The following is a 26,512-nucleotide window of genomic DNA, read 5'->3' as shown; positions in this document are numbered from 1 at the left end:
TATATCTGTTTGGAAGACTGCCCTTAAAGAGTTGCCATGGTGATTATTTTGGTGTCACAAAGTAGAAGAAGCTAAAGTACTTACTAGCCATTTCCAAAATCTCATCTTTTGGGAGAGGAAAAAAAAAGAAAGAAATCACCAGATGGCATTTGTCAGAAATCCGACATTCTGATTATTACTGGTGTTGTGTTTTTGAAGGAATTCTGGGGTTTGGGGTTTCTGGCCAGAAAAGGGAGAATGGAAGGGGTGAGGGGAAGGAAATGGAAAAAGAAAGTCACTATATTTGAAGTCCCTTTAGCTTGCAGTAATACAATGGTTTAGGAAGAGTTCATACAAGAGTAGGATTTAAATAATGAAAATTTTCAAAAAGTCTCCTTCCTGACTATTTACTGAATACTTAGCATACTGTAACATGAGGGGAAATTGTTATCTCCTTATGAAAACATCACCAGCTTCTAAATGGGAAATTATAGCTCTCCTTTGCACCTTACGTATAATGGTAACATAAACGCAACACAAGAGACGTCCCAAAAAATCCAGGTATCAGTCTTCCTACTCTGAATAGTACCAGTGCAGAAATGGAACTTATCAAACTAGGCTGTGCACTTGCTTTGGCTCTAGCCCAACAGGTGAACTTGGGCTGATTTAGTGAAATTAGTGCACCTTGTCACTTCACTGCAAAAAGAAAATAGAAGAAGGAAAATAGGAAAAGGGGAAAAGGAAAAAAGGAAAAAAAAAGGAAAAGGAAAAAAGAAAGAAAGAGAAAAAAAGAAGAAGAAAAAAGAAGAAAAAAGAGAAGAAAAAAGGAAAAATAAAAAAAAGAGAGAAAAAAAAAAAAAAGGAAAAGAAAAACATTGATTTAGTTACTTAGGCATCTATTTGCCAAATTCTCCAGTTAGCTTCGTGTCTGCTTCTGGATTTTACTTCAAATTGTGGCATTAAATTAGGGCAGGTAGAAGTGCTAGCGTGCCCTAAGACATGGTGTTAGGTATTTGCAGGATATTAAACAGCGGTGCTGGAATGGGCTGGCTTGTCACGCCAGCACAGCGTGGCACTGTGCAGCCTCCAGCTTGAGTCTGAGGAGCAGGATGGCTGCATTAGGTGTGGGCTGTGCGGCTCTGCAGGCAGACTGCCATGCTGACAGGGCCACAATGCTCCTCAGATCTGGAGCGAGCGCAGGTATTGCTGCCCTGCATGATTTAGGGGCGCTGCAATGTGTCATACAGCATTCTTCATTCACAAGCCTCTTCTCTCGTTCCGTCCAGCTGTCAGTTTTGCTGCGAAGCAATAGCAGCTTCCACTTCTTCATGTACAAAGAATTCCAGAGTTTTGGTGAAAAACAGCTTTGTTTACTTTAAACTCTATTTACTTAAAGCTGTAAAATTGGCCCCTTTCTGGCGAAAGGTGCCAGATGAGCAGCTCCAGGAACTGAAACCCTTTATTCACTCTGGAGCTCATTTGCAGCCCATCGGAGCCAACGACAAGCCTCTAATTGACCAGCCTTCTGGCTCCTGGGCCAGGCCTTCGCAGGATGGGCAGCAGCTGTGCAAACTCACCCCCTCACCAGAGCACCTCCGAGGGAGAGCCAGGCTCCCCACACAGGGGCCAGCTCAGCCTGAAACTCACCCAAAAACTGCAGCTTGTGTACGGTAGTGCCTGGAGGGGCTCAGGGTTACCCTCGTTTCCCAAGCAGTTTTGCCTTTCTGTATTTAGGTTTTGGGGGTTTGTGAGTGTTGTTTTTTTGTTGTTGTTGTTGTTCTTGATTTCCAATTTTACTGCTGCAAACTGGTACTTGACTCACATAGGGAAGCAAAAGGCAGAGGGAAGAAGAAAAGAAGGACATCAGCATGGCAAATCCTCGCCCTTCCTGCCATTAAGGGGCTTTTGCAGGGGGAAGGAGTGGTTTGCTGAAAGATTTCCAAGAAAGCTTTCACGGGAGATGCTCTATTAAAAAAAATAAAAACTTTGCTAGCATTTCAATTTTCATTCACGCATGGCTGCCAGTAAGCTTTCAGAAATTACTTCTGGTCACTTTTGACCAAGACAGTTTGGCTTCACGTTAGTGATGGGTCTCAAAAGATCTCCCCACAGTAAGTCTGTTAGCTCTCCAGGCCCAGCCTGCATCTTCTCCCCTTGCAGAGCTGAAGAGTGACCCAATAGCCACTAGAAAGGCTGGGGATGGCACCTCACAGGCAGAGGATAGATAAGGTGAAGATCTGTGATCAGAAGGGGCAGAGATGAAGAGTATTGCCATTCTATTGGAAATGCAGAAGGACAGCTGAGGCTTGTATTGTAACAGTGAATCAGAAGATAATAAAAATAAATTACATAGTAAGAGGCTCAAGAAGCAAAGATACAGTCCTGAGAGGAGCACTGAAAATATTTCGCTCAATTTCTTCTTTTAATGGGCAAAGAAATGGTGAAGAAGTAGCATGTACAGATAGTTTATTTTTGTTATTAAAAACTTCCGATCAGCATGGTGTCATCAGTGAAGACAACAGTTCAGCTATAAAAATTGCTATCTGGATGCATTGTGTACATGGTTAAGAGTTCCTAACATAATAAAAATACTGTGCCTTAAAGTTTAGCTTCCCTGTAACTGAAAATATTTACAGATATGTAAACAATATCTCTCTGCCTCTTGTATTATTACCACAGAGGTTTTCCTGAGGAAATTTGTTTGATAGTTGACTTATAGCAGCCATTAGGATAAATATTAGAATAAAAACCAGGACCGTTTTGGGAGGGAAGCTCTGAAATGGTACACTAGAAGTGCCAGCAAGTTGTGCATACAAAGCCCGAAGGAGAAATGGAAAAGAAGGAGAATTAGCTCCACAGTAATGTAATCCATGAACATCTCCATGTGGGGCAGAGTGTCAGCGTAAGCCACTCCATGTCCTGCTTAAGGGTTGTCACATGAAACACTCTGTTGGCTTGGCTGGGAGAACACAGCCAAACCTACTCCTGACCTCCCACAACACGATCCTTCGTGTAGGACAAGGCACCACCGGGCAAGGTTTGCCAAGAGGCTGGACCGGATGGAGGCCTGAGAAATAAGCTGCTGAACAAATGTGTAGGCCAGGCAGTGATAGTGTCTGCTATATCAACCTCTTTTTATTTATTATGTCTATAACTTGGACAGACTGACAAAAGGAAACCTGGGTCTGCTGCTTCTCTATATGGTGTTTCTCCTCTCAGAAAGTTGCTTCTTTGAATCCTGTTTGTTCACATATTGCCAAATTATCAGTGTGTTCATTTTTATCTCTGTCAGTCTTATTTTCTCATTTCTTGATGTAATGAGTTGTCTAATTACTGCGACATCAATTCCTTAAGGAACTTCAAATAATTACATCTGTGTATTTCAATGACATCCTGAAGAGTTTGGGGGAGGTTTGCTTCAGGCTCAATAGCATCAGGTGCCTCCTGATACTTACACTTTCTGCCAAGATCTCCCTTCTTCCCTACTTGCTGAAGCATCTAGAAACAAATATATGTCAGTCCTAATTAAAACAATCACCCAAGTACTGGATCTGACTCAGGGATTGCCATTGTAATTTTAACAGCTGCTTTCTCTGCACAGTTGAACTAAGTGCCTTATTTCATTTGTATTTTTTATGTTCCAGTGAAACAACATTTCAGTTTTTCCTTCCTTTTGTTTTCAAAAAGGGCCAAATTCTATAGTTGCTCATGCTGTAGTTATGTGTACTCAAAGGATAATACAAACAGCAGAGCAGGGCCAGAAAAGCTTGCTATGTTTTTTACAGGATAGGTACAGTCTGTAACATGTTTTTTCTTTTTTAATGTGCAAGCAGAACTATCGTTCCCAGATCCAAGGAAGGGAGGAGGGGGAGATGTGCAGAACCAGTAGTAGAATCATAGAATCGTTAAGGTTGGAAAAGACTTGTAAGATCACCTAGTCCAATTGTCAGCATACCGTCATGCGACTGACCACGTCTCTCAGTACCACATCTGCATGGTTCTTGTACATCTCCAGAGACAGTGACTCCACCATCTCCTTAGGCAGCCTGTGAAGAAATTGTTCCTAATATCCAACCTGAACCCTGGCACAACTTAAGACCATTCCCTCTCACCATATTGCTGTTACATGGAAGAAGAGGCCAACCACCACCTCGTCACAACCTTCTTTCAGGTTGTCAGAGAGAGTACTAAAGTCATTCCTGAGCCTCCTCTTCTCCAGAATGAACAATCTCAGCTACCTCAGCCACTCCCCAGAAGACTAGTGCTTCAGACCCTTCTCAGCTTTGTTGTCTTTCTCTGGACATGGTCCAGGGCCTCAGTGTCTTGTAGTGAGGAGCCCAAAACTGAACGCAGTACTTGAGGAGCGGCCTCATCAGTGCTGAGTACAGAGGGATGATCACCTCCCTGCTCCTGCTGGCTGCACTATTCCTGATACACGCCAGGATGCCATTGGCCTTCTTGGACACCTGGACACACTGCTGGCTCACGTTTTGCTAGCTGTCCACTAACATCTCCCAATTCTTTTCCTCCATGCAGCTTTCTAGTCACTCTGCCCCAAGACTGCAGGTAGACGGTTGGACTGGATGATCTTGTAGGTCTTTTCCAACCTTGTTGATTCTATGACTCTATGACTGTATGATGCACAGGTTTGTTGTGATCAAAAAGCAAGACACACCAGAGGTGAGACACACCGCTCATTTCTAGTTTACCCCTTGGCACACAGCACCTTTAGCTACAGATGTCAGCGGGAGCACTCAAAACATGGGACGCCATCCCCTGTTCTGTACTTCGCATTTGTATAGAAATGTTGCAGAAAAATTGCCCCAAAACAAGCAGCCACAAGCCATCTCAACAATGTGTCAGGAGTCACCGTACATTCCTGTGTCAGCCATCTACACTTCAAGGCAAAAGAGGCATTTCTAGGGGGGACTGATTTATCTCACCCTAATACAGCTATGTCAAGTAACCCAGGAAATTATATCAGAGAAACCCCTTCTTCCATGTTCCCAAACTATAAAAGGAATCTAGAAAAAAAAGCTTAGGTGTTGTAAGGTGCATCTTTGCTTCTGGGAAGGAGCTCACAATCTTGATAGAGAGGACATCTGGGGAAAGAAAGAAGGGAAGAAGGCCAGTGATGTGCATGTACCTAGCTGCACAGTCAGAAGACTAAGCTCACAGTAACCTTGGGCCTTTCTGACTAGAACAGTGTGCGGGGATGTGGGTGGAGGCTATTTTAAACATTAATACTTGCTGGCATATGTTCCAAATAAATGAGCGGAATGAAAGAGCTTGGAAAAATATGTTGTACTGGGATTGTTAATCTCTATGGTATTCAGCCACTTCCTAGCAACAAACATTCCCCTGAGGAATTAGTTCAATCACAACTCCCTTCTTGGTCTCTGAGTCCTTTTGGGTATATTTGAATTACTAGTGGTGCATGAAATATATTTGGGGGCATAACCACGGGGCAATTTGGAAAGACCTTGGGGAGGGTTTTGTACACACACTGTGAGCAGACAAATCATATTTAAAATCATCCACTTGGAATTCCAGTGTTCTTGAGGAAGTTGCTGCTTGAGATCAGCGACAAACAGCATCTTACTCTCAGAGGTAAGGCACAATTGAAACACAAGTCTGCATGCCCCATGCAACCATATATCTTCAGATGCGTGATATCTAGTTTTAATCACATTAAAATCCATGACAGGTAAAGTAGGAGAGTAGCTTACTGGTTGCAAAATTAGATGATTTCATTCATGTTGCAGATATGACAATGCACTTTCTTTTTCTCTGGGAAACAATAGTTTATTTGTCTTCTTGAAAGTAAGTAAACAGCTCAAGACAGTTACCTTATCCTGCAGAAAGTTGTACGAAATGATGCACCAAAGATAAAGGAGGAATGTATAACTTGATTTTAACTACAAATTGGAGTAGTAAATTGGAAATTGTATGTTCAGTGGCCCACTCAAATGGACACATCAGAAAACTACCATGACAGTGACACAAGACAGTATAGCACTAAAACACTACAGTGGATGACATAGGGACTTGTATTTTGGAGTTGATTTCCATTCTATCTGTTTCTGTTCCATTTCTCTGGAAGGGGAGTTACAGTAATTTCATCAGCAATGTAACATATGTATTGTATGCATTCCCATACATGTATGCGAATACACATATTATCCTGCATGAAGTAGAATATACATACTACATATGATACCTATATTATAATACCTCTTCTATTACCTATAATACTTATAATGCACGTAGGTGTACATGCTATAGGTATTATATGTAATATGACAAATGTAATATCTACATAACATGTAGGTATAAAGAAGGGTGACTTCTGGAAGATCACATCTGGCCAGATGGAAGCAGTGCTGTAAGCCTAACATTCCTTTTGCTGCTACCAGGCTTGGTTCCTGCACTGAGATTCCTGCAACCAGATCAAAGAAATCAGGCATGAATACCTTTCCCCTCAAAGCCACATCATGCCAAATATTTGACACGTGAACAGAACAATATCTGTGCATGTGGAAGTTCATAGTTATGATCCACAAAAACTGTAGGCCCCTGATCTCACCTACGTTGTAGGTATTTTACAGTGCAGGCAAGTACATCTGAAATAGTCTTCTAGGTTATTTTCACAGCCAGTAGAAAGAAATTGTCATTCCTACTGCATGATTTCTTTAGAATGAAATGAATGTTGAGCTAAGACATGGGTGAGCCCAAAGGGAATCTCACTGTAGTCATCTAAGGTCAAGTGGAATTAGCCATAATAAGAGAATCAATGTATAGACCTATCATCATGTCTTTGACCCAGAACTATCCTATCTAACTCCAGACAGATAATCAAAGCATCTGTGCTCAGAATCTGCCATCTTTCAGAAGGCATCACAGACTGGTACCTTCAAAGCCCAAGGCATTGTGATGGACACACATATCTCCAGACATTTCTCCCAGCCTCACCTACCCCCAGGCTGAGAGATGGAGATCAACATGCAGAGGCTTCTCCTTAGGAAAATATGGCACTGTTACTGATGCTCTACCTTCTGCTGTATGTTCCCTCACCAAGACCAGACGCCCAACTGCCCCCTGCCCTGCTGTTGCTACATGGCTCTTTGCACCTCACAGAGATACCTTTGTGTGCTGGGCCCTGCAAATCTTGCTGAACTCATCTCCTGTGAGACAAAGGCCAACCCTCCTTTGAAGAAAGGCTGAGGGTGTTGGGCTTGTTTTCTTTGGAAAAGAGAAGGCTCCAGGGAGATGACAGCTTTCCAGTACTTGAAGGGAGCTTATAAGCAGAAGGGGGACCAACATTTTACATGGTTCTCATAGCGATAGGACAAGAGGCAATAGCTTTAAACTAAAAGTCGCTAGATAGGAAGGTATAGTTAGGAAGAAATTAATTACTCAGAGGTCAGGTGCTGGCACAGCTGCCCAGAGAAGCTGTGGTGCCCCATCCCTGGAGGCGCTCAAGCCCAGGCTAGATGGGGCCCTGGGCAGCTGAGCTGATGGGGGGCAGCCCTGGCCACAGCACAGAGTGGGGATGGGTGGGCTTTGAGGTCCCTTCCAATCCAAACCACTCTGTGAATCTATGATTCTGTGATCTCAGCACACAATTCAAGAAGAACAAGATCACTCATCTTGGATAACTGCTATTGTTTTATCCATTTGGTAACTCATTTTCATTGTGTATGCCAAGTTTCAGAGGGCAGTTAAACATTTGGCAACACTAAACAATTAGCAGATTTTTCATTTACGTAGCAGTAGTCTTTTGGCAATCATGCTGGCTTCCAGAAGAACACTTCCTTGCAGTTTATTGATACATATATGATTACATGTATTTCAGTCATTTCCTAAAATAAATACTGATCACTTGCTAGAAAGACTATTATGAAGAATATTCAGTCCTTTCTTCTCACAATCTATTTCCTGCACCACAAAGTCTTCTTTACTCAGTTATCGGTACTAATATTTGTTTCACCTCACTGTACATTTCCTGGAACTTAATAAATAAACCATGGAGAGAAATGTCACGTAAGGCTACTGACGCCGTTCATTTTTATTTTGTCCTTTTTCATACTGAGGAGGAAAAGGGATTATTGTTCAGTCACTTTTTCAGCATCAGCTCACACTCTGGCCTCCTCTAAGAATAATATAAATAATTATTTCATTTTTCTTTAACTTAATATATTATGCTTGTCACTCAGTTAACAACAGTTTGAGCTGATAGCTTAAAAATTTTCATTCCTTTGTGGAAAATTGTGACAGAACGGAGGAGAAAATAAGATGCAGTACTGTAAATATCCTCTCGTTCTCTTGCAATTAGCTACCTCGAATCTCATTTAAAATATAGGCATACAGTAATGTGTAACTTTGATCATAATTATCAGTTACCAGGTGTAGGCTGCTTAGCACTGCGCTCATATCGTGCCCAAAGCCAAGGCTTTCCTTTTCAGAGACAAAGTCACTAGCGCTTTTCTGTACTGGGTCTAATCCTTTATGTAGGAGATGGCGGAGGGGTTCTGCAGTTGGGATGGGAAGCACTCTTATCAGAAGCAGCTCACAATGGAAGGAAAGGCAGGCTTTCTTGCTTTCACTGCATTTTTCTTAATTTCCTTTGTTTTCTTTAAAATTCAACTTCAGTAAAATTAATTTTGACATGAAATGAAAGAAAACATTCCTCTAAAGAAACAAAACTAACTATAATTCAAAAGCTTTGAAATAGAAATGTCATTTCTTTTTGAATGAAAACAGTTTTGCACAGATGTTTCAATTAATTTGAAGAAAAGAGAAGCATCCAGTCCATACTGTTGCTTTTTTGTACAGGAGTGGGACCAGAGAAGGAAATATCCTGAGCAGCTGACGGGTTTAGGGTTTGCAGAAAGAATCATCTTTTTGCATATTGCTGAACTTTTGTGGAATGTATTGCTACTGGATATTGGAAAGGAGTAAAAATAATTCAAAGATGGATTAAAACAAGCTCACTATCTTGTTTAGTGTTTAGGAATCTATCTACCTATCATGCACTAACATGCAGACATGATAACTGGATCAAGAAGCCCACACATCCCTGGTTTCCCTGGCAAATCACTGAAAAGTCTCTCTCTGTAATTGCCCAGTTCTTCTTCTCTTTCTCTAAACATCTGCTGCAGGCCACTGTCAGAAAACGCGTGTCAGGCTGGCTGGACCCCCAATCTGACCCACCGCAGCAGCTCTCATGGCATGCACTAAGGGGACGAGACTATCTCATCCCACACACAAGCCAGTGAAGCTGACAAGATGCAGAAAGGAGTGCAAACTGCACTCTAATTAATAGTGATGCAAGGGAAGCTCTGGAGGCACTATGACTCCCTGAGACATGACAACTCCCGGAACAGGCATGGGAATGATAGGGGCTCTACACTATCCCTGAAGCAGAGCTTGTTGCTTGATGCCGTAGTTTAGTACTAAGTATGCGGGTGCATTTTCAACATAGCTGGTGGCAGAAATTGCACTTCTAAGCTGTCTGGTGGATTTATATGCTTAAGGGATTATGAATTACTGCAAACCAGTACCATTTGCGATGTTTTGCTTTCTATCCTACGGGCCCAATTACTTGAGGGCACATCGGTTGTATATGTAGTTAGAGTAGGGGTTTGCTCTGGTTATCTTACATTTGCATTACAGCAAGTTGATACAGAGACATACTTCAGCAGCGTTACTTAACTGAGTAAAGCTGAGTATATGAGTAGGTAGAGAATTAAGCGCAGAACTCTACAGTCAGGCATCTCTAAGAACGTAGCCATACCACAAGCTAACAAACCTGGAAGAGTATAAAGCACACCTAATCCTGCTTGAATGGCAGTGATTGTTTGTGCTTGAGCCACTAACACACGATCAGATTTGAACAAACAATTTCTGGAATAGGAAGTGAAATTCATTGTATATAATACTGTCCAAGTAAATATGAAAAGACTGATGGCTATGCTTGAATAATCCACCTGAAGAGACCGTTTCAGAGAGCTGTTCATTCTGGTGCTAACCTAGGACGTGTTGTAGCGTGTATCTTACCATGAAGGTAACAGATGAGTGAGCACAGAGTGAGCCAATCCACAGAGACAGCGTAGGAAGAGGAAGGAACAGTGACCTCTACTTCATCTGCATTCAGAGATGGTGGAAGTTCAGATCGTATCTCAATTGCAGTGGACAGGTGTAGCGCACCAGACTGAACAACTATGATCATTTTCACTGAAGAATCACAGGATGACTTAGGTTGGAAGGGACCTAAAAAGTCATTCCAACCCCCCCTACTGTGGGCAGGGTTACCAACCACTAGATATTCTGCCTAAGGCCCCATCCAACCTGGCCTTTAAAGCCTTCAGAGATAGGGCACCAGCCCCAGACTCACAAAGAAGGAGAAGGTATCTTTCAGCCTTCCAGTAGGACATACGGGGCTCATTATTGACCAAGTCTTTCCAAGCTATCATCTGCAGCCATTTAGAAAAACTATGATATGACACAGTACGGACAATTCTGGTACAACTGCTACAAGGGGAAATTTTCACTGACTGTGAAAAATCTGAGCAATAAAGAGCTATTTTGTTATCTAGATCACTTTTCTTTCTGCATGATCAGGTAAGGTTTTAGTGCTCCTTCCAGCTGTACCTCTTTCCTGATCTGCAGAATCCTCTGCCCAGCAGGTTCTAGTTTTAATTACTATAATTTGATAGTTATTCAGAGTACCTGTCTTTCTTCATCACCCATTCATAGAGCTCTGTAAACAACTGCAGCATAATGAAGCAATGGGTGGTTGTAGAGAACACAGGCAGACTATTTTGGAGATGCATAGTAAGAAGACAAAAATAAACAGACATCAGTTGCAACTAGATCTAAAGAATCCACTCTTCCCTACTAGAGGGGTCAAACACTGGATCAGGTTGCCCAGAAGAGATGCAGGATATGGATCCTTCGAGATATTCAGATACGCAACTGGCCAAGGCCCTAAACAACATGATGTAACTTTGGAAACTGTCCTGCTCTTAGTTGGGTGTTGGATGTTGGAGTAGAAACCTCTAGAGATTTCTTTTTTCTTACATGATTCTGTACTTCTTTTGAACCTGTATCAAATAGATGCACCTTTGTAACTAATTATGAAAGGAGACATCTTAATATTCAAATTTGTTTTTTTTTAAAAAGGAAATGGAATAAGTTGATGCCTTTTAAAGAGTACAGAAAATACCATACAAGTATATCAAATTCCATTGCTAAGAAAAGATAGCAGTCATATTAACACAAAATTGCAGTTAGAAATCAGACTAGTATTCTTATAAGACTCAAAGTTAAGGCCACAGTTCTGGCTGTTTAGCCACAGAGGTATAGTACAGCTGTGCAAGACTGACTGTGCAAAGAAACAGCACAAACTGTTTTGGTCACTTTTGTGAAAGTAGAATTTATTTTCCACATTACCACTCCAAACTCAATGTGGTTGAAGACATAAACTATAGCAGCCTGCTTTATGTCTTTATATTATCTACAAGTCTGGATAAAGAACTTTAAGTACAGTCTGTCCAGATCTATATTCTAACAAATTAACAGGTGTAGGATAGCAAAACACCAGACCATAAATTCAGTTTTCATTTAACCTAGTGCTTAGGAACTTGCAACTTAACTGTGCACTCCATGCAAGGAATTAGTTCACTAAACTGGAGCAGGTGTAGTAGAAGGCCACCAAGATGCTCAGGAGGCTGGTGCATCTAATATACAAAAAAAGAACTGGGCTTAATTGAAATGGGAAAATGAAGTTTGAAGGGGACTTAATAGCTGCCTCCAAGATCATCAAATAGGTAATCAAGAGAACAGAGCCAGGCTCTTCAACGTGATATATTGAGGAAGGACAATAGGCTATGGTCATAAATTAAAATTAGAGTTTTTGTCTGGATATAAGCTGTGCTTTTCCAGCACAAGGACAGTCAAGCATTGGAGTGAGTTGTCCAGAGAGACTGTATAGTCTTCATTCTTAAAAGTTTTTAAGACTATACTTTATGAAGCCCTGAGCAAGTGGGTCTGGCCTTACAGCTGACCCCTCTGGACATTGGACTAAATGATCTCCTAAAGGCCCTTCCAACCTGAATTATTCTTTGGTTATCCAGTCTATTCTGACACTGTGTCAGAATATCAAAAAGCAAAATAGTATGTTTTTTAAAACATAACTTGACAACATTTGTGAGTTTTGTCTGCTTAGCTCTATGCCATCTTTTTTTTTCCTTTTTCCTTCTCCTTTTTTAATCATACATCTGCATGCTTCAGAAATTGAAACTTTTGCTTTGCCCACAAAGGTGGTTCCATTCAGAGCAGAGTGGGGCTTTGAGCATATCCTCTGACTGTTCTCATGTGCTCGCTTGGTCCTCAGAGCCTGAGAACTAGGTTTCTTCCAAAGGAAACTAAACTGGAAACTCTGCTGGCAATGCAATTCTCAATGTGGATATTGATTTCCGAAGCGATCTATAGGCCATACCACAACAAAGTCCTCTGGTGCACATCTGATACTTACTTCAGCAAATGGGGAATCACGTGAATATTTGAGCCTAGTGAAATGGAGTAACTCAGACTCCTCAGAGAACAGATGAAGAAGACAGGAAGACTTTAAACAGTGCCAGAATCGTCTTTGAGTTTCATACAGTTCAGTAACCCCAACCTCGCCAAGTGCTGCTGAAAGCCCAAGTATCTTTTCTAGAGTTTTCTCAGGCACACTCACATTTCCTCTTCAGGTTAAGTTTCAGCTTGGTCATTGGCTGCTCATACACCGTTCAAAACTGGGTTAGATCACCTCAAAAGACTACAGAGACTAACTTTCCCCTTATCAGTCATGATCCCTGTGTACTGTTACGGTTTTTAACTTTCACTTTCCTCACCACTAGCTGACACATTACCTCTATCTTTTACTTAAAAGGATGTGGCAATCACAATCTCCAAACTGTCCATGGAGCCAGGGCAGGCAGAGGGGAAGACTGTGGGCCTCTGCCAACAGAGTCTGCACCCAGATATTCATCATATGGAAGAGGGACTTCCAATTTCATAAAGACAAATTTCTAGTCTGCTGTGATCAGTTCCTGCATTCAGGTTTAAAATGAAGATTTTGAAAGACGCTACTGTAAAACTCCAGGTGCTTTCAGGATATAGGGAGACTGCCACAAAAAGGAAGAACAAAAATCCAGGGACTGTGCACAACTTACTTGCTAAATCTACAGCAAACTGGGAATACTGCCAGACCAAACGGCTCCAATGAAGAGAGGCATTTGCCACAACAAACATTCCACTTCACATCCTGGATCACACAGTTTTTAAAAGACATATTTGAGCAGCAAATAAAATGCAATGACAATATCAAATTTAAGATCAGAGAGAATCTTTTAGTACCTGCCAGTCCTTTAAGTGTCAGATGTGGGGAAAAAAACAGAGAAGCTCAGACTCCACTTTGTGCTTTCCACTATTTGTGCTGAAATGGCTTATTCAGAGGACAGATACTGTGAATGTGTGAGCTGTGCTATGACCAGCTGGCCTGCTTTGGATTTCAGCCGCAATACACAGATGGAAAGTATGTTTCTAGATTGTATGATTTCTTTTTAAAAATCTGCTTTTTTTTTTTTTTTTTTTTTTTAAACAGCAATTACTGAGGTTATGGAGAAAGTGATGCAGTTCCTTTGAAGCTTAAAGGGAGTCCAGAGATCATTCAAACACTGTTTTCGGAATGTCCTTCTAGAGACTTGCAGCCATTTCATAGTCCTACTGAAATCTCAACACAGGTGACAGAAATTATCTGTCATTTCACAGCTTGTCCTATGGACAAGGCATGAAAAAGTCAAAAGATTTCACAGAGACATGAAAGCTACCATGTGTGTTTACAGTCTTTGTCAACATGAACTACATTTAGTCTGGTCAGAAGTCTTTCATTATAACACCTCAAGGAATATAAGGAACTGGAGAAAATAGAAAGTAGGACCATTCTAGGTGCCTTGAAGCATTGCTAGAGTCAAGCTGTCAAAAACAATCTCTCTCCCTGTGCAAGATCAATTTGCATACAGACTGCACAGGCTGTATCAGTACTTTCTTTCTACTTGGAATGCCATGTTGCAGCATTTCTGGATTAACTTCTATTAATGATTCCTGTATCCTGGTTCTTTTCTTTCCTTTAAACACGTATACAAAATCTCACAAACTCATCCACATTTCATATTACAATTACTATACCAGCATCTTACTCAGCACAATACATTATACTTGGTTGTTTATAGAGATGGGTACATCTAGTATATTATTGGTGTTTATGCAGGCATATTATGAAGCAGATTTCATCCTTCCAAAATGTGGTGTTCACACATAACTAAACCAGGCTGCAATATAAGATAATGGGAAGATGAGTGTATCTACACAAGTATGCCTGTATGCTCACTTCCTGCAATCGGGCAGCACAGAACTGTAGCTGTCTTTCCTTCCAACCTTCCATTAACTACAAAGGGGACAATGGTCCGTTGATCTGCATGTGGAGGAAAATGAAGCTCAAGATTTGATGTTTTCCCTACTTAGGGAAGTAGAAGAGCCAGTCAGGACTCAGTAAATACAGAATAGACCTGATTATACAACAGATAGGTATTTACTTCCTGAACTGACACCCACTTATATTCAATCCAGGCTTTGTTACTTTGAACAGATATGGCTTGTTAAAGAAAGATTTTACGCCAAAACCTTTGATTTACTAAGTGCGATCATTTGTCACCTTGCAGGTAAAACAAACACATAAAGAATATGATTTTAACGTTATTTTAAAACAAAGCCACCCATCCATCCCCCTGCCCTCCCCTGTTCTCCCTCTCCTCACACACAAAGCACTTTAAAGCCACAGGATTTTCACACACCCGTAAACAAATCAGCAGTTTAGTTTTCTTCTTGTACTAGCAGGAAATGGTCTTCTGTGACCTGAAAAACTCAGCAAGTTTTTGAACAGATACATCCATGTTCCTGGGTTGAGTTTTTATTTTTATTTTTTAATTATTTGTTCTTTTAGAGAAGTCTGCAGAAGTATTTTGGTCAAAGTCTTTGGACTTCACCCAAGGAAAAAATAAAGCATTGTAGCAGAAGGTATATTTTGGGGATGTGCAAAATCACCTTTAGCTAGCTTCATACTGACCCATTTTCTCTTTCTTTACAAACACAGATGGTCTTTCAAAATAGCAGAGAAACCATAGGTAAGTAGGCCTGCGTTGTAATGTTTTTCCATGCACTGGTCATGTATGCAGCTTCCCTAGAGAAAGCAAAAAAATGAATTCCATTTCACAGAGAACCTCCTGCACATACACTCTGTAGTAATATGTAGCTGTATTCCCAAAATGGCAAACTGGGGGTTGAAGATAGAACACAGCAGTAGCCACAAAAGCAATGTAGTTTCAGCTACTTCATTTACTAAGGACTACCTTTGCTGCAGATTCAACTTTTCTAAAATAATGCAATGAATTTTTGCCTCATGATAATGTAAGTAGGCAGCGTTCCAGATATCTCCACTGAGAATATCATTTTATACCAGACAAACAAACAAAAAGAAAAGTCTCTTAAGTAGTTTTAACTTTCTAGAATTTGCCAAGGCTGCTTACTGCTAGGCTCCCTGCAGCAGTATTTCCTTGGATGGAGAACCCAAGACCCCTGGTTTCTTCAAGCCTTCTGTCTTGCAAGCATTATGCCCATAGAACAGGCAGCAATACACAATTACTTGAAACATCAGAACCACAAAAACAGTTCGCATTTTGAGTATCAGGTGTCAACTCCACATTAGCACAAAAAAACCATTTGCAACTAACCCTTACAGAAAAAAAAAATCAGAGGAAAATTATATTTTAAAACTCACAATGGCTGTAAGTTTTCTTTAACTCATTCAGTTTGGGATGGGGACTTCACATCATTTTGGAAGAGTTAAGAGAGCCACTGTACTATGAAGAAGAAACTTCTTATCAGATTCTTTTCCCCATGCCATCTTATACACAAAACTGATGCTTTTTCTTCTCAAATGTATTTTTCAACTCCCTGGCACAACCTGAAGTTGGGATAGATAGAGATGGGCTGCATTTTCTTTATGCACCTTCCCCAAAATACTTTAAGATCTGAGTCAACAGTGGGAAGAATAGCCCATTAATGGACATGAATTCATTTTGAGTTCTCTTTTCCCAGGTACATACAGGATCATATCAGTATATAAGAAAAACTAATAGATCCTCTCCACTTACACTGCCTGCACCAGTAGGCATTCGTGGTAATTGCCATTAAAGGACTCAAATTTTGAAAGAAGAATTTGAGACAGCAAGTAATGCTCAACACCAGTCTACATTCTCCTCTTATATATGAGGTTAAATGAGGAACAGGGGGATTTAGAGATAAAAATGAGGACTGGAGTCAAAAGTACAAGACATACATTTCATGATGACAGTCTGCCTCATGATTGCTCTCATCTCTGTATAGGCCACTCAGGAGCTGTGGCAAGTCATTGGAAAGACTTCAATATATTCTTTATCAATTCTCTCCATTGCAAATGTATCTATTAGATCTGCTGTCACCATATTGTAAGTTAAACCTAAACTGATATGAACAGTTACATAAGTGCTAATGTTTTCAAGCTTTTTCTAGTGGAACAAAATATTTTAAAAATGTTGCTTTTCCTGCAGTTCAGTCATTACTGACCATTCAGTATGACATAAACCTGACTACCAGCATTTGTGCATTATTTGAGTCTTCATGTTCCCTAGACTGGAAGTTAGAAAAAATAATATAGAAAATAAGATTAACGCCAGGACACGATCCTGAAGCTTCCATTTTTGATCAGCACAGCCACATTTCTCCAGTCTCAGGTAGACACATTCTCACAGGGCCAGTCCCACTGCATTAGCTACTGCTTCCATGCAGGGATAATTGCTTTGAGAGCATGCTGTCAAGCAGCACCATCGGGAGCACCGATAAGACTATCAGAAGGTGGCACCACGGAGATAGGATTGACAACACTGTCACCAGGGCAACTGCACTTCCCTTCTTTGTGATTGGTTTCACAGCAAATTCTGAGCCACCGGTTATTTTTCCAGTGAGAGCATAAAACACTAATCCTGCTTACTGGTTGGATAAATTATAAGAATGGCGATATTGCTCAACAAAACAAAAGGAAGAAAAAAGTGATGTCCCTACCTTCCAATACGGGTGGCCAGGATGGGTGACGTTATGCTCCATCTTGTTCAGAACAGAGGTTGGAGAAATCCATGTTTTAATTAAGAAAAAGGCATGCAGAAGGTAGAAATCAGGTTGGGTTAGTAAGAACAAGCATAAAAAAAAACATAATTTAAGCACATATAGATAAAATTAGAAAAGCCTGTGTGAGATATCCAGTGAGGGATATGAGTAATGTCTTGTTATACTTTCTGTAATTGCATCAGTGCTAAGGCAATGCTCGAAAAAGCTTTGGTCTGGTTGTTGCAAGACAATTAATGTTATTGATGAATGAAACTGAGAACATCAGCACATTGAATTTCATATTTTTTCTTCACTCCCCACTTAAAAGGCCAATTGCAAGTCAATGACTCACATACCAGAGCCAAAGAATAAAACAGGTTAGTAGAGCAGATTACAGTATATATTTGGTTGTTTTCAGATGAACTGTGCCAAAAAAAGATTCATGTAGAAATACTCTGGGGCGGACATTTGTCACAAGTATATCTGTAATTATTGCTGAAAACTTGCAAAAGAGATGGAGGTGCCAGAAGATTTGAAAAAGAAAAACTCATGTTTTAATTCATGGAAGGGAAAAGTAGGTCAAGGGAAACCACTGACTTAGCTTTGCTTCTATTTTCAGAACAAAAATCACATAAAATGAAAGAGAAGGAAATGCACTATCTTAGTAGATAATGATAACTTAGTAGGCAGAATGACAAGATGCCTTGAGAAGAGATCTGCAGTAACACATAACAAGTCTTGGACTTTTCCATATTCACTGTTATTATGGCAGACCTGGAAGATGGTTTGGAGAACCCACAAAATAAACAAGCACATAGCTGGGAACGATTGCAAAAAGCGCACAAAAACAAGCTTAGTATGCAAATATCTTAGCAAAAACAAAGAACATATATTAAAAAAAATGAATACTGTGTACAATTCAGTAAAAACAATTGCGAGTAATTATACTTAGGAAAGAGGAAGTACACAAACATGGAGGGGGAATAACTAGCTAAGCAGCATTTCTGCAGAAATTGATCTAGGTAATATAGGAAATCACAAGCCAAATAATGCTGTCAGTAAATCATAAAAAAAAAATCTGAGGAAAAATCTGGTTGAGAGAAGGAACGTATTTGGCACAACAGTAGGGAAAAAAAGATAGCAGAGAAAGCTCTTTGAATAGAAAAATGTATATTTTGTTCTGGTGAAAAAAATAAAAAAAATAGCAAGTGAAAATAAGCAAAACAGACCAAAGTACAATAAACGTATAGTATCATCTTGTTTTTTAAGGAAATCTAACCTATTACAATTTCACTCTTATGCTGTATATCAGAGGTTAATATCTGAGTAAAGATAGCTAAATTGGCTTTTTATTATTTAATTATAATCACTTGAGCAATTATAAAAACAGGTGTTGCTTATTGAAATCAATTATTCCTCCACCTGATCACTACACAGCTGATAAGAACTCCAGATTGCTATACAAGTACTCTCACACTAGTGCTGAAGCCTTCTTGAAAGGTGTTTATTAAGCCAAGATGCTCTGGAAAGAAACTCCACTGAAGGACAAGGACAAAGATTAAAATCTTCTAAGAAAGAGCATGCAGGCTGTGGTGTCTGCAGATCTTGATTTGTTCATTAAGTAGCCTTGATAGTTAGTTGACTGTCAAACAGAAGTGTTTTCTATATATTTACAAGAATTTTCTCAGGCTTCTAGGCCTCTGTGTATTCTTACACCTTTCAGTCTATGAAGTTTGCAAGAGTACAATGTAACAACATATTTAGTTGATCTGTAACTAAAAGCTGAAATAGTAGGTGGTGTGTATCCAGTTCTGCCTTATCAATAAGATGACTTGGGAAAACACCAAGAGATTCAGAGGCAGCAGAAATCTTTTCCATGAGCAGCTAGAATATAGGTTTGAAAAACTTGTGGGTGTAGCTGATGCTCTAAATGGAATTGTGGTACTTTGTATGAAGTAGCAGACACTATCTGAAATAGTTTAATAGGGCTAATGTAATTATATATAGTTGGTAATAAGGAGAAAGTCTGTGCTAAGGTAGCTTATCTACCATTTAATGATTGCTTAATCTGATATCCTGTTTTCCGTAACCTTCCTTGAACTTTTTTTTCTGGACTGGGGTAAATTAAATGGGACTTCTCTCCTTAATAAGTTGGCTACGTGTTAAGCTCCATTAGTCACTAATATTAGTCACTAACCATTAAAATTTTCATGTGAATTTCAGTCATCTTTCTCACTGGTTGTCCATCCATCACAGAGGTTCGTACATTTCAGTCAGCACTGTAAGTGACATTACACCTTATGTTTGGCTTCACCACATAGCAGGCCATTACATTCTGGGTGAGCTTATTTTTACACACTTGTGTGAAATCCCAGTTTCTTTATTACTATGGAAATCCAGTGCCGTTAGTTGTCTAGACATGCATGGAGGTCAGCAGTTTGACTGCTTTTGCTATGGAGCTGACATAAAACAAGTATTTCCAAGTATTTATGTTCTTCAGACTTTAAAATGAAAGTCTAATTCTCACTCACTCTGCATATACAACAATCTCCTTATTGGATCCGATTATTTTGTAGCTTGAGCACCAATTGCTTCAAATGCAAGCTGTCTCAGCTTCATTGAGCTATATGGAGTTTAAAAGAAGCTATCTACAAGTTTTTAGAGGAAGTGTCAAATGCAGAATTATGATACTGAGGTGTATTTACCCCACTGCTTCATTCTGCTCTTTCTCAGTTTTGTTTGAGTTACATGAGAACAGACCTAAAAGTTTGCTCCAAGTGAAGTTGTTGAATAGGCAGTGCTCAGTTAGGACACAACAAGTAGCTTTAAAACAGTTTGTCTGTTCAGCTGCTTTGCCTTTTGGGTAAGGCGGCACTGACAGAAAGCTTTTTCAATTCTCTGCCATACATTTTTCTCTCAGCGGATGATAATTATCGTGCTAAGAGAGCTACAGCTTTTTGTAAAAGTCAAAATATCCATTGCTGTAAATAAAAGAATAAAATTGCCTTTTTAGAAGAATATTTCTTATGTCTACACAATTTTTTTCTCCTCTAAGCAACTTCACCCATAAATCCCAAGCCACATGCCGCGTGAATTTGGTCACTCCTGGAGTAACAAGGGTCTGATACTATAAGAAACACCAGAAAAACTTATCATTAAATATCCACAAAAACTAGATTGCATTTCTTGCTCTTCCACCGTAGGAAGAAGTGTATCATTTTCAAGAATTATTTTTATAGTAGTGGAAATTTTATTAAACAATTTTATTAAACCTTTTAACAAACCTTTTGTTAAAAGGTTTGTGCATTCTGTTGTTTTAAGCAGTGATCTGAAATGATAGCCCAGCTCTATCATTATTTTTTCACTGGAGAGGCACAAGGAAGAGAAAGAGAAAAGACAAAAGCATTATTCTGGGACTAAATTGTATTTCTAATTACTATTCCCACAAGACCATCAGTTTCTTCTTACCTTTGCTGCTGATGGTCAAAAAAATGTCTTCGGTCCAGGTTAATTTCCTCCTTCATCCTGTAGAGCTCTGTACATCCAACACACACACACAACTAAATAGATGACTATTTTATATGAACTAGAACTATTGTACATTTTGTTTGAGACAATTCAGTCACTAGATAAGATAGATTGGAAATTTAAATCCCTTGCAGATGTGTCGTTTCCTCTGTGGTGGGTTTGAGCCAACTGTGCTGTCCTTTCAGTTCCCTAGGATTTCTTTTTAATTTCCGTGGACTCTGAGGTCTGCGTGTCTGTTTCCTCTTCTTCTTACCAGTTCATATTGTGTTTCAGCTTCTCAATGCCCCCATGAATCTCTGTTCCTAGAGAAGTTTAGGTGTTCCCAAGTCAAAAGCCATGCCCCCTCTCCAGAGGGATCAACCTGACCTGTTCATTTTCTACTAGGAAGAATGGATCACCCATCTAAGACCAAATTCATAACCCAGAAATAGCCTTCCAAAGTATTAAGTTCTGAAACCTTTCCACTGGTATCACCTAAGAACAGAAGACTCTCTTTAGCTGTCCCCGCCACCCACTATGCAGAAAAGAACAAATTAATCAGAAAGGATAATTCAGGTTGGAAGGGACCTTAGGCAGACTCTATACCAACCAAAAAAAAGTTGATCATGATCTCAGATCATGTAGCTCAGGGCTTTATCCATCCAAAACCTTCCAAAAAAGATTTAAAATTTGATTGATCAATAACTGCATTGAATTTAGAGAGTTAAGAGACTCTCTAAAAAAAGAGTAATGCTCCATTGAAGTATCTGTTTTATCAACATATTTTAAATTTACTAGCAGCTCTATATTCTCCAGAACAGAAAGTTTTCAGCTCTTTTTCTTCAAAGAATGTATGTGAGTCAGATGATCTTAAAGGTCTTAATTATTCTATGAATTACAAATCTATTTTATTTATCACTTTATAGTATATTATGTGAAGGCTTTTCTGAGAGTAATGCCTCCTATTTTATCATGTTGGCCTACAGCATCAGAGGCAGAAGCTAGTGGTATGGCAGTAGAGATTGAATCTTCCCACCAATATTCTGTTACGTGTTGCTGCCATGAGACAGATGGCAGCAGAGGGGCAGTCTGATAGAATGGTATCTGTCACACAATTGCATACGAAGCAAAGGTGTGTTACTGAATTCCTCTATGCGGAAATAAAAAAGCATCCATTGACATTCATCAGCATTTGCTGAACACTGATGGAGAACAAACAGTGGCTCAGTGCTCAGTGAGCCCATTGAGGCTGTGGGTGGTGCATTTCAGCAGTGGTGACAGTGACATGAAGTATAAGCCATGTTCCAGATGGCTGTGCATAGGTCAGAGCGACCTATGCATACATTTGTAATAAAAATTGTGAATATAAATAAAAAATTAAATTCTTTGTCAATATTAAGTTGCATTCAAACTCAAGGAACCCACTTCTTGATTGCTGATGGAAAGTGTCAAATTTGAGAAGTTTTACAGAACATGTTGTAATTCTGAAATTACAACTAGTTATTAGCTGTGTTTTTCTCTTCACAGCTTTATCAACACAGTACAATACACACTATGATGATTTATGATTTTTACTGTCTAATTAAAAGAATAATATTTCTAGTCAGGTGAGGTTAATATAGTCTAAGTTCTGTTCTCTTTTTCCTATCCATACATTCCAACAGGAAGGATTAAAACATTGGTAGACAAATACGTCTCTAATTGTTAGAAATCAATTTACATTTTCCTTATTTCCAAGAAAAGGATTTCTCAAGTTAAAAGTCCATCATTTGCAAAATAGCAAACAGTGCATTACATTTAATGCACAGGGATAAAGTCTGCAGACCTATTTATTCTGCTGATCTGAGTCATATTATAACAAAGTAATTATGATAGGGGTAGGCCCTAATTTTTTTAAAGTGATAACAATATATTAGGAAATTGCTTATCTATTCTTCAGTCATTAACACTAATAAATGTTGAATTCTCAGTGCTTAACAAATACAGATAATACCCCATAGCATTAGTTCTGCATCTTTGGAGATTGGCCAGCACAGATTCTAATGGAATAAGCAACCATGCAGTGAGGGATTTAGGAAGTACTGCTATGCTTCTTACAATGAGATTTTATTACTGATTAAGTAATCTTTGAATCTGACTGTTCTGCAGTATTTTTCAACATTCCAGTAGCTGGATTTGAATCCTTTGTGTAAATAAGAATGATGTGATTCTCAGAGGGACTAATCTTTTGAAAATGAAGTCAAGTTGTTCAAAATCAGAAGCTGATTATCTTGCTCATTGCCAATTACACTAAAGCTGGATTCAAGCTGTATACACAGTGTGTCTTTGAAAGCATGCAAAGGAAATGTATAATGCATCTTGAAAATTAGTTTATACAAACAATGCTTCACACTCATACTTCATAGCCTCTACTGTTTTTTTTTTTTTAAAGTTTGTAAGTGAAATTTTTAGCTGGTGTCCAGATTTTGAAAAAATCTTTCTCCCTATAAACTGCAAACAAATACTAAGAGTGACTTAGTACTTTCCTTTCAAGAAATGCATTTCTATATCATATCAATAGTAAGAGAAGAACTGGAAGAAAGTGTTTGAACTCAGCATCCCCAAATAAATTAACCTTTTCACCTGTCCTTTTCAAGTATTTTCCAGTGACGGAGCACTGGAACTGGCTGCCCAGGAGGGTTGTGGAGTCTCCTTCTCTGGAGATATTCAAGACTCGCCTGGACACCTACTTGTGTGACTTGGTGTAGGGAACCTGCTTTGGCAGGGGGGTTGGACTCGATGATCTCTGGAGGTCCCTTCCAACCCCTAAGATTCTGTGATTCTGTGAAACCAATCAAACCAAATTTATCCAATCAGTTTAAAAATCACTCTTGCTATCATATGAACCCATGTACCGTGTGCTTAGGAAGTATCAGATATTTTCTTTGGCATATATCTCAAGAACAACAATGTATAATTTACTGCATGAGAATTAAAGTACATGGTGACTGGGAGAAAGGGAACCTCACACTCATTTTTAAAAAGAGTAAAAGGATGACCTTTCGGAACTGCTGATCTGTCAGTTTCACCTCTGTGCCAGGAAAGATTATGGAGCAGATCCTCCTTGAAGCTATTCTAAAGCACATGGAAGGCAGGGAGGTGATATGGGAGAACCAGCATGGCTTCACCAAGGGCAAATCCTGCTTGACCAACCTAGTGGCCTTCTATGATGCTGTCACTGTATTAATGGACAGGGGAAGAGCCACTGATGTCATCTACCATATCCTTATAAAAAGTCCCTCCCCAGCTTTTCTGTAGTCCCCTTCAGCTACTGGAAGGCCACTAGAAGGTCTCCTTGGAGCCTTCTCCAGGCCGAAGAGCCTCAGCTCTCTCAGTCTGTTCTTGTAGGGGAAGTGCTCCAGCCCACTGATGATCTTCATGGCCCTCCTCTGGACTTGCTTCAAAAACTCCATGTCCTTCTTGGGTTAGGGGCTTCAGAACAGGATGCAGTACTCCAGGTGGGGTCTCATGAGAGCAGAGTAGAGGGGCAGAATCACCTCCCTCAATCTGCTGGTCACACTTCTCTTGATGCAACCTAGGATAGCGTTGACCTTCTGGATTGGAAACACACATTGCAAGATGGAATGCCTCTCCTAAAGGACAAGCTGAAAGAGCTGGGGCTGTTCAGGCTGTGAGGTGACCTGATAGCGGCCTTTCAGTATCTAAAGGGGAGCTACAGAAAAGAAGGGGACAGACTCTTTAGCAGGGTCTGTGGTGACAGAACAAGGGGAAATGGTTTCATGCTTAAAGAGATTTAGGTTAGATATAAGGAAAAAGTCTTTTGCAGTGATGGTAGTGAGGCACTGGAACAGGCTACCCAAGGAGCTGGAATAGATGACCTTTAAAGGTTCCTTCCAGCCCTAAGGGTTCTACGATTCTATGATTCCACTCATGTTACATTTTAATCCACTAAAGATTCCTTAAAAAAAAAAAAGACACCTGTCTTTCCCAAAGTGACTCTTCAAGACCAGGAGCTGTACTGAAAGGCCTGGTGTGTGCACTGTGGCTGGAGAAAATTTTTGGAGGTTCTTGCAAATAAACTCACTCAGGGCTTTGTAAGACATATTCTTTGCTTTTTTGATCATTTTTAAAATATGGTTTAATATTCGGCTGTGCTGGGGTGCAACGATAGTGTCTGAGTTTTGGTGCTCCTGACTGATTTGCAAATCTTGATATTGATAAAATGCAATCTTTCTTCGGGAAAGACAGTATTATTTAAAACATTTGGAAGGAATTTTACTGTATTCATTCCATAGACTCCTTCTTAGCCATAACTACAACTTTCTTTCAGTACTTCTTGTCATATTTATGGTTCTTACCAGGAGTGAATATGGTTTGTATTTAGCAGTTATGATGAATGGTTTTTATGCATCACAGCAAAACTTGATATTTTAGATTTATAGTTGCTTTGAATTTGAACCATGAAATATTCATTACATTTTCACAACAAAAAGTTCTTCTAACAAATCATTCACTCCGTTCATTTCATATACTAATTTCATGTAGGTCTAGAATACAAATTCTGTGCAGAAGGGAGAGCATTAGCACAACAGGGAGCTGGTTACCAAATATTTAAAGTCTGAGTATTTGAAGAAATAATGTGACTTTAATTATTTTTTCCTCTCAGGCCAAGGTGGAGTCATAAATTCTTTGTTTGGGAAACATTGTTCAGGTTCTTGAAGTTAATAGTATTTTTGTAAGCAGAAAATCAATACTCTTTGCTCTGCTCTGCCCCATTATCTGTACCCATGGAAAGCTGCTGTGAGCTCCTAAAGCAAGTTGTAACTGACAATATTTTGGCATGTTTGTAAGTTTAAGACCTATTTAAAAATATATATATGGTTATACATGAATCCCTCTGGTGTAACTTTTATGCAGACAAATCACCATTGAACATTTTCTTATACGAAAATATAGAGTAAATAGTTTACATGGTTCTTTAGTAGACCCTGAAAATACAAGAGGTCAGAGCTGTAGATTGTACCGCTCACCTTATTTTTCAACAGTACCTGGAAAGCTGCTGACTTTTTCCATGTTCATCCAGCCAGGGATGGCAGTGCTGGAGTACAAAGGGAATATTTCACCTCTACATACACATTTTCCACTTCAGGTAGAGGCCAAGCTAAGTACAAACACACTGGCAAAAAATCATCAGCATTCCCAGCAGTTGGCCATCTCTTTATTTCAACCATTTGATTCAGTAGTTGAGTAGAAAGTAGAAAGCCTACAGCAAGTCTGTTGTATTTTAATCATTATAATTTTTACATTTTTGATTTAGAATGATCAGTGACTATCAAAACTGATCTGACTGATATCAAAATTGATATCTGTGATCAGTCAAAATTGCTATAATTCTGGGAGCTGAATCAAACAGTTTCAAGATGTGTATTCAACACTAGATGTAGCTTCTAGTTACCTCAGTAAAAGAACTAGATTTGTTTAGGTATTATAATTTCTATATTTAATTGAATTTAAATAATAACATTTTTTCTGGTTTTTTTTTCAGTCAAATAGTGAATGGCAAAATCATCCATTAAATTCAAAATGAACCTCATGTCTGCCTTCTTACAAATCAAACCAAAAAGCTTTAACTTTGTGAGTTTTCATTTTAATATTTTAAAAATTTCCAAATAAAATTTGGAAAAAGAAATTGTACAATTTAATTATTTTTTATTTTAAAACTAAATTTGCTATTAGGGGATTAGAATCAAACTGGTGTGTTCCTGTGGTTTTTTTTCAG

Source organism: Meleagris gallopavo, chromosome 3, assembly GCF_905368555.1.
Source record: "Meleagris gallopavo chromosome 3, MGAL_WU_HG_1.1, whole genome shotgun sequence".
NCBI lineage: Eukaryota > Metazoa > Chordata > Aves > Galliformes > Phasianidae > Meleagris > Meleagris gallopavo.
This window is presented reverse-complemented; position numbering follows the sequence as displayed.